The following is an 8,479-nucleotide window of genomic DNA, read 5'->3' as shown; positions in this document are numbered from 1 at the left end:
AATGCAGTAACACTTAGATCCCACAATCAGAACATCATATTGTATTGCACATCATATGTTCCATATATAACAAATACAGTCTGTAAAGAGAAGTGTTTGTATCATGGATACAAACTGGGAGGTTCAGCATGAATAGGGAAGTAACATACATGAAAAAAAGAGCATGATATACACAATTCAGCTGTTTCTGATATTGTTTAGAATTGTAAACAGAAAAAAAAAGTTTAAAAAATTCTTTGAGATAAGAGAATTGAATGTATTTTTACCATTTTAAGTGAAATAAAAAATGTAAAAGGATGTGAGCTTCTGAGACATCACTGATTACACTGTAGAGAAAAACATGATATATTTCTTCCAGGTCAGCCACAGCAATTCTGAAGAATCTGACTTATTTGATTTTACATGAAATGCTGAACTGGGAGCTGTTTTAGGTGGAAACTGAAGTTGAATGACAGAAAAATTAAGTTATAATACAAAGTTATTTATATAGTGTTTTCTATTCCTAGAAAAGTTCAGCAGCTGTGCTGGAAGACTATGAACTTTGTAGCTAAAATCTGGAAATTTTGCTGTTTAAAAGAGAGATAAATAAGTCTTTTTGTTTTCTTTTTTTTTTTTATTTCCATTCTTGACTTCCCATATGCAGCCCTCTAGCTCACATAATAAAGATTTTTTCTTTTATAATTTCTTATTGTGGTAAGTAAAGTTCTACACTGAAGAATATGTTCATTGAAAGCAGTATTTTTTCAAGATTCAGGTCTCTGGAAAGAGTCTCTCATCTGTTTGAAGAGTATAGGTATATGTTAAAACTCATGCATAGAAAATTTATAGAAAAATAGAAATGTATATGGACATATATATGTCTGTAATTACATATAGATGTCCCACATTCCTTTCTTGTCATTCTTAATGACTGAGGAGAAAAACTTACTTCCGAATCCCAATCTTTTAACATATCCAGCAAACATGGTAGCTTCTCTTTAGGCTCAACCTCTCTCCAACCCAGAGGACTAGAGACTTGAACATGTTAGGTCTTCAATGGCAGTGCGACATTCTGTGGTTGAAAGAGGCTGAAAGAGAAGGAAAACATAAAAAGGTAGGTCTTCATAGACAAAATGCTTTTTCGACCTACTTTCTGTATAGTGTATGTCCATCCCACAGGGACATGCTGCATTAAAAAGAAAGTTAGTTTTCTATTTCTGTTTTGTTGCAAATAGCACAGGACAGTTGTACCTCAACTGTCCTGAAAAAGAAATAAAAAGCACAGTTAACCATTCTACCAGGTGCATCCTCTTTAAAATGCCTGTTTTTGCAACTCAGCAAACTGAACTGGAGTTAAAAAAAAAAAAAGAGAAAACCTAATAGAAGACCCAAACCTCTTTTTCCTCTTTTCCTTTTAAATAGCCACAAGGATGGAAACAGTAGAAGCACCTAATTGCCTTGATTTCAGCCTTCTTGAACTTCCTAAGCAGTGTGTCCAAAAGGGCTGGTGGTTGTTATCTGAATGTAGAGCTTTCCAAAGTGGAAAACGAATAAAGTATTTGCCTTGGAGATGGCCTTGAGCACAGGAGAAGTTGAGGCTTCCATGGAAGGCAAAAAAGAAAAGGAAAATGGAACTACAAGAGTTCCCCCTAAACAAGAACATGAAGTGAAAGAATGTTGAGGGGGAAATAATGGAAAAATTAAAAAAAAAAAAAAAAAAAAGTAGATAAAAAGTTAACTGAACCAGGAAAAACACTAAAGTGTCCAAAAGACATATGTACTTGAGATTAACTACATACAGAGCATTAAGACAAATTCAGCTTTGGCTACACCATTTGGTTACACAACCACACAGCTATGCTCCAACTCTTTCCAAATCCAGCAGCACAAAGACTCACCCTATAGAACAGACTGCAAGACATACTTTTCTTTTCACCTTTCTAATATGGTGATAAAGTTTGAATTCCCAAGCTGCTGTCTTTTTCCTTTAGAAGTCTGACTTCTTCATTCCTACAGACAGAAGAGTGAAAAAAAACAGAAAAAAAAAAACCCCACCACAGATGAACACACCAATAGAAAATACAACCTGAATGGTATGGAAATACTAAGAAATCTAGAAAGAAACTTCACATCAAATCAATGCTACTGGTATTGCAAATGTGAGGTCACAATTTTGCAATTGCAGTTGTAATTAAGTAAATTGAGGCCCTCATTTCTTAACGGTGTGATGTTAAAAGTTTCTTATTTGTATTCACAGATGATATAGCTATGGGTAATTTCACTGAAGACTTTGGAGCTTTTTTATTCACCCTCAGTCTCAGAAACTGTAGTTCATGCTGCCAAGCAGCTAAATGGATTCACATTATATGTGGTGAGAAATGTGTGCCTTGACTAGTTCTCTTCTCTGGAATGAGAAACTCTGGGCTGCTTCTCAGTCACTAGATTTTTAAAAGCAAAACTTTAAAAGTAGAAAAAGGGTAGAATTCATTTATTCAAAAATCTATAAATCAGCTGTTTCATTTTAAAAGAAGTGATGTTTCTAGGAGGGACACAGACCTGTGACCACAGAGATAGGCAGTGACCCAGGCTCAGATACTGCAGATCTGGACATGTGCAGCTCATGCCGTGCTCTAAGTGCTCCGGAGCACGAGAGCTGGTTGCAGATACAGGCTGACACGCTGGCCATGGTTCTGTGGTTCTGTGTTCAGTTTGATCTGGCACTAAAAGGAGGAGTCCTGCCTTCCCCACACGGCTCTTTTCTACCCTCTCCGGCGCTGACACTGCCCTTCTGACAGTCAATCTCATTAGGTAACAATTTTATTTAAAATAAAACTTTTTTGCCCTTTAAATTTTCAGCTGGATTGGTTGCTTAAGGTTGTGGTGGAGCTGCAGGAATGCTAATGCCAACATGAAGGAAGAAGAGGATGAAGGTGGGGTAAGCTGAACCTTAAGTTAATAAATAATTTGGCAGAGACAATTCAAAAGCTACTCCCTATGGCAGCTAGTCTGTGTTTAACAAAATGTCATTGCAGTGGATTGTATAAATTGCTGGCTCTGTTTTTATACTTTAATGTTTGCACAGCTCCCATTTCTGCTTTCATTACAATTAGACGGGCAGAAATTCAAACAACAAAACTGTATTTATTGTTCATGTCTGTAAGTTAAATAACTACTGCAAAATGATAAAGTGTTTTTAAATTATATAACACCATGCCCGTCACTAGTAAGTTGCACTGAAGCTGAAGTGCGCTTTTAAGAAGTGACTAAAATGTGAGGGCAAAATTTAAGTATGAGCTCCTTACAATTCCCCCATCTCTCCTCCACACACCCTTTCCTGCATAAATGATGCTTCAAGGAATATAATGAGCCTGATTAGGATGTTCGCATGTATGTTCAAACGCTATAAATGTTTACTGTGTATTTTACATTTAAGTCTACATCCAAATATATTAAGAAAGAAATCTGCATTTCAGCATTAACAAGACACTTCTTTCTTCCATCCCACATAAAAGTCTGAAAAGTCCTTTTTAAAGAAGTCAGAATACAAGTATTTTAGAATATCTAAACCTTAAAAAAAAAAATGGCAACACTATTGTAGAATATAGATCCAACTAGTTTTTCTGGGAGTATCTTTATCCGCTTCCTTGGATTTGTGAACTGGCAACAGCTTTGCCCAGTGAACGAGAGCCGAGCACGACAGACACCTATTATTTCTCAGTGCTTGAGTCCTGACTGCTTTTATCATCCACAAGACATTACACAGAATCCCAGGGCTCCGGTTTTGAGATGACCCTTTTCCGAGCACTACCCTTGAGTGGAGGACTCCCACTCCAACAGCCTCCCACGCAGACGTGAGCTCAGGTCCAGGGAAAAGCTACCGGAGCTGCGACTCCAAGAGCTCCTGTTCCCGTGCTGATACGTGGAGGGCAGCGGCGCGCCGGGCCAGGCCTGCGCGGTGCCACATTTGATAGTTTGCACTCAAAATGTGCCACCCAAGATAGCTGCTCTGCGGTGCCCTGGGCTCTTGTCACACCCAGGCACCTGTACCTGCCTGTTTGCTGCCGCCTTTCTCAATGTCAGAGAAAAAACTGGCAGTAACTTCACTGGCGCGTTACAGTGCTGTGTTTTTTGAAGCTTGTAGTGTGTGTTGCTACCCCCTCTTTAAGGTTTTATCGAAGCAATACTAAATTAAACTAAAATAAGTTTTGTTACTGGTGGCTTTGCTTTTGCTGTTTTTTGTATGTGTTCCTAATAGCCTGTGAGCAGTATTTAAGTTGTCCCTTTGGCCACTGTAACGCTGAAGAACCTCCTTAAACAGCCAGGACAACTTATGTTCAGGACACCTGAATAGAAACATTGGCATGGCAAGTTGTGACCTTGAAGTATGCAGGGCACATTTTTAGGAGGCATCATGTACCATTAAATGTTTTTTTGTCAGGGAAACATTTCTTGAACTACCTAAAAGGCCAGGAAAAAAAATGGCATTTTTTTTCCTTCAAAAAATTGCAAACTTCACATCCTCTCACCTTCTTTGAAATTTTCTTGAGGAATAACAAAGCTGCCTCCAGCGCTTGCTTGCAGACTGCCTGTTTCCCTCCAGCTGGCGCTGAACATCTGCAGCGATGCAGGACAGCGTGGCCAGCACCGCTGGGTGCTTCACACACCTTGTCACTGACACCAGCCCAAACCAACAGGGAAGTCCTCATTTCTGCGGCCTCCCCCGGCCAAATAGCACCAAAAAGTAGCCCTTTGGTGAGCCTTCCCAGTAGCAACTTCTCAATACCCACTGGAATACTTAACAGAGAATTTTTATAGAACAATGTTATTAGCTTTATGCCATAAAACTTTTAATTTCATAGTAACTGCGTTTATGAAGACCATATAAAAAAGAACGGGAAAACTTTCCCTCCCCTTCAGCCCTGTTTTCATTTGTACATAACAAGAGCCTTGCGACCACAGGGTAGCCCTTGGCAGGGGAAGGGGCCCCAACTACACTGCTGCAAGACACATATTGGATATTTCCTGAGAATGAGGTGGAAACAAGATAAGGACAAATAAAGCACACTGCTGTGTGAAGCTCTTCTGTGGCTTTCACACCTACCTAAAGTCAGTAGCACCACAGTGAGGACAAAATCCTCTTAATATTATGCTCATCCACCTTCCTTTAAATTAAACAATTAAAAAAACAGCAAAAAGGAGACAGCAGGTAGCACTTCCTACACAAAGCCTTTCTTTGCTGTGAAACCACCAGAGCCTCCTGAGCAGAGAATATTGAACTAAACAGTAATTCGGGAGTTTTTCTGGGACATCAGGTTAGTAAACCAAACTGTTCTGGGTGCTCTGGACTGAGATGCTGTGACCACAGCTGAACCGAGGACAGTTCCACCCCCAAACACCTCATCCCCTGCTTTGCGGATCTCTTCTCCAAGAGCAACACCGTAGGCAGCAGGGAATGTGACGTAGCAAAGGGTTCACACAGGTTCAGCTGGCCCATTAAATCCACCTAACTCCACACAGTTGCTTTGGTCCCTTGCAGCCCTAAACCTGTTTGAAGAAGTCGCCACAAAAGTCAATATTTTCACTACTTTGATTACAGGTACAGCACTTGTTATATCCCCTTTATGTCCTGACTATACATACAGCTGTGTTCTCCTGAGCAATTAGTCAGGACATTATGTTGGGATGATCCTAAATCACTCCAAAATTGCAATGTGTGTCTGCTTCAGGGTAGTAATGGAAAGAGGGCTCTGGAAATTGCAGAAGACAAATCAACAGGGAGAAGCCCAGGACAGCTGAATTCCTGTACGTCAGCACAGCTTCCAGGTATGTTGCAATCACACTGCAGGTTGTATACTCTAAATGTTGTGGCTATAAATTCAAATGCAACAAAACGGCTACTAAAAGATATTTCCAGACTGAACTTTCATAGTACTTTTGTTTTAAAGACACCTTATTACAAGAAGCAACTAAAGATGTTTGTCTGAACTTTCAACTATTTGGCGTGACGTTTTCCAGGCCAGATGTCTGCCTCAAGCTGATGTTTCAAAAGAAACTTTCAACCAGAAGTGATCAGGTAAATCTAAGAATTGAAACTGGAAGAAAAAGAAAACCTCTCATTTTTACTCAAGTACAAGAAAAAACCTTCTTAATGTACTTGAAAGGGCCTCCGATTTCTTTACTTTGAAGCTAGGATTTGAAAATTTAGTGGGAGAATAGACTTTGAATCAGGGATATGCCTTTTGGGCAGTTCTCCTACTGAACATCAAGACAAAGCATTAAGCTTTTGAATCCCATCCTGCACATGCAGAGCAAAAAGGGGAAGGAAAAGAAACTCATTTATAAGAATCAGAAGCTAATTTTTTTTCTCTCTTTTTTTTTTTTAATAGGTGGCATTAGCAATGCTGCAGGTAGGTCCTGTCCCATCTGAGGCAGCGGTGGGGCCCAGGACCAGAGTTAAGGTTGGGGCTCCTCTGTTCTCCTTGTTCCCTCTTCTGGCATCCAGATGTGGGAAGGATGGATGCCCACACCAAGGGAGTAAAATGTAGACCTTGTTGGGGAGGGGAAGAATGAGTGATGCTGGAATGGATGCTAAAGGAAATTAATGTTATATGTATACCTAATGCTTATGTATACCCAGAGTCCATTCTTTTGTTTTTCAGGGATTTACGTCGAGCAGCAAGTCTCTCATATCCAACTGATGTCCTCTAAGGAAGTGCTTCTCATTCTCCAAATTCCAAATTTGAGCTTCTGGACACTAAAATGAGAAATACCAAGCTTTATCTAGAGTATTTATATTGCTTCCACCAGTGCTGCTTCTGGGCACTTCAAGCATTTCAAGGAAGGGAGCTTCGCAATAGGCTTGCAATAGGAAAGCCCCAGTATTGCAGCCAGAGCAGCAGAAAAGCACAAGTGAAACAGGAACCTCATGGCTTAACTTAACGTGGCTCTGAAGTTATGGCTAGCACCTCCATTTCTGAACTGAGTAACCTGTAAATTATTTCCATTATAGCCAATTAAATGAAGAGCACCCAAAGTTAGAAGCTATTTTTGTATCAAATGCCTTGCTGTGCCTCAGCTTTCTCAGTTTTACAGTGATGGTAATGCCGCTATTTCAGAGTGCTGAGAACTCATTAATACATGCGAAGCATTCAGCTGCTCTGCTAGTGATTATTCTAGAAAAGCTGTAAGGAAATGCACAAGTTCTGTACTCAGATCAAGGTTTAGCATCATGAGATAGAGGCACATCCTCTGCTTCCTCTAATTCAGTGAGCAGGAGGCAGCTCAAACTGCAGGAAGGATCCAGTGGCTGGGGGGAAGGGGGCAGTGTGATACCACGTAATGGGAGTCTCATAACACACACGTGTGACATCAAGCTCATGGAAAGCTGTTAAGTAACGAGCACTGAAATTTTCAATATCAGTATTTTTATACTGCTTGCATGTAATTATATATAATTTTAATATTCGGCTGCAGATAGAGACTATTGGATTTTCATTTAAACTCGGGAGATTATTGACAAATGAAGTTATTTAGGAGATGGATTTTTTTCTGCAAATAAAAGAAACCAGTCCTGATATGAATTTGACCTCAGCCACAGGTACTCAAAATTTTAAAATGAAGAAGCCCTCTCTGAAAGCTTAACTAGCATATTTGGGCCAAAGGACAGGATTCCTTAGCACATCGTTTAAACAACGCATGAAACTTGCATTTTCCAATATGTGCTGTAACTTTTGTGGACTGTTGCAAATGTGACACAAACACCTGGATTAAGGACATGCGGCTCCATTTCCATACATGCTAAGCACAGCTAATTCCAAAGGAACGAAATGGGGGCTCTGTAATAACTTGGCAGTCTCTTGAAGGAAAAACTATGACCCACCTTATTTCCCTTTCTTTGAGTTAAAGCAGAGCAAAGCATGAGCCCAGACTTATTAAAATGCAGGTAGCAGATCAAGCATAATATTCGAAGGTGCTCATTCGCAGACAGGCTTACCTCACTTTTATTGTCTTATAAACCTAGCTAAACTTGCAGCATTAAAAACAAAATCCATCCTGACCTTGTAAACTAACATTATAGTAACTTGATCAAAGATGAACTGACATAGGAAGAAGTTTCGTTCAGGGAGACCTCACCACGAGATCTGGAATACCAAAAAAAATGTACCTAGCACTACTGTTTGCATTGGGTCATATACTACACACAGGTCCCTGTGCAGCACATGACTTGGGTCACTGGAAATTTGTATCTAAAACAAAATATCCAGAACTAGGAAGAAGGCCTTAAGAATACAAATCAAGTGTGAATAACCACATTGCTATATTACTGAATTAGCAGCAGCTGGAAGTATGAATTGTGTATTAACTGTACCTACGGAGTTGTAGCTCAAGCAGAAGTCACCCGGTACAGTGTTGAGAGCCCCTTAGAGAGTCTGGCCCACTTAAAACTTTATCAGAAAGTTTTTCCTCATTCCCTTGCCTAGATCTGCATTTTCTTTCCTCC

At 39.9% G+C, this 8,479-nt stretch overlaps 1 long non-coding RNA gene across 1 annotated transcript; it reads right to left on the bottom strand.

Annotated features, from left to right (window-relative positions):
* Nucleotides 1–282: 282 nt before the first annotated feature.
* On the bottom strand, nt 283–8,468 carry LOC112956795. Its single transcript, XR_003251104.1, has 4 exons — nt 8,348–8,468; nt 6,596–6,733; nt 929–1,067; nt 283–776 (listed from the first exon to the last, which is right to left on the bottom strand). It is a non-coding gene; the product is annotated as an uncharacterized LOC112956795 (long non-coding RNA).
* Between the last annotated feature and the right edge of the window lie 11 nt (nt 8,469–8,479).

Source organism: Nothoprocta perdicaria, unplaced genomic scaffold (genome assembly GCF_003342845.1).
Source record: "Nothoprocta perdicaria isolate Ctin4 unplaced genomic scaffold, notPer1 scaffold_67, whole genome shotgun sequence".
In the NCBI taxonomy this organism is placed as follows: Eukaryota; Metazoa; Chordata; class Aves; order Tinamiformes; family Tinamidae; genus Nothoprocta; species Nothoprocta perdicaria.
This window is presented reverse-complemented; position numbering and strand designations above follow the sequence as displayed.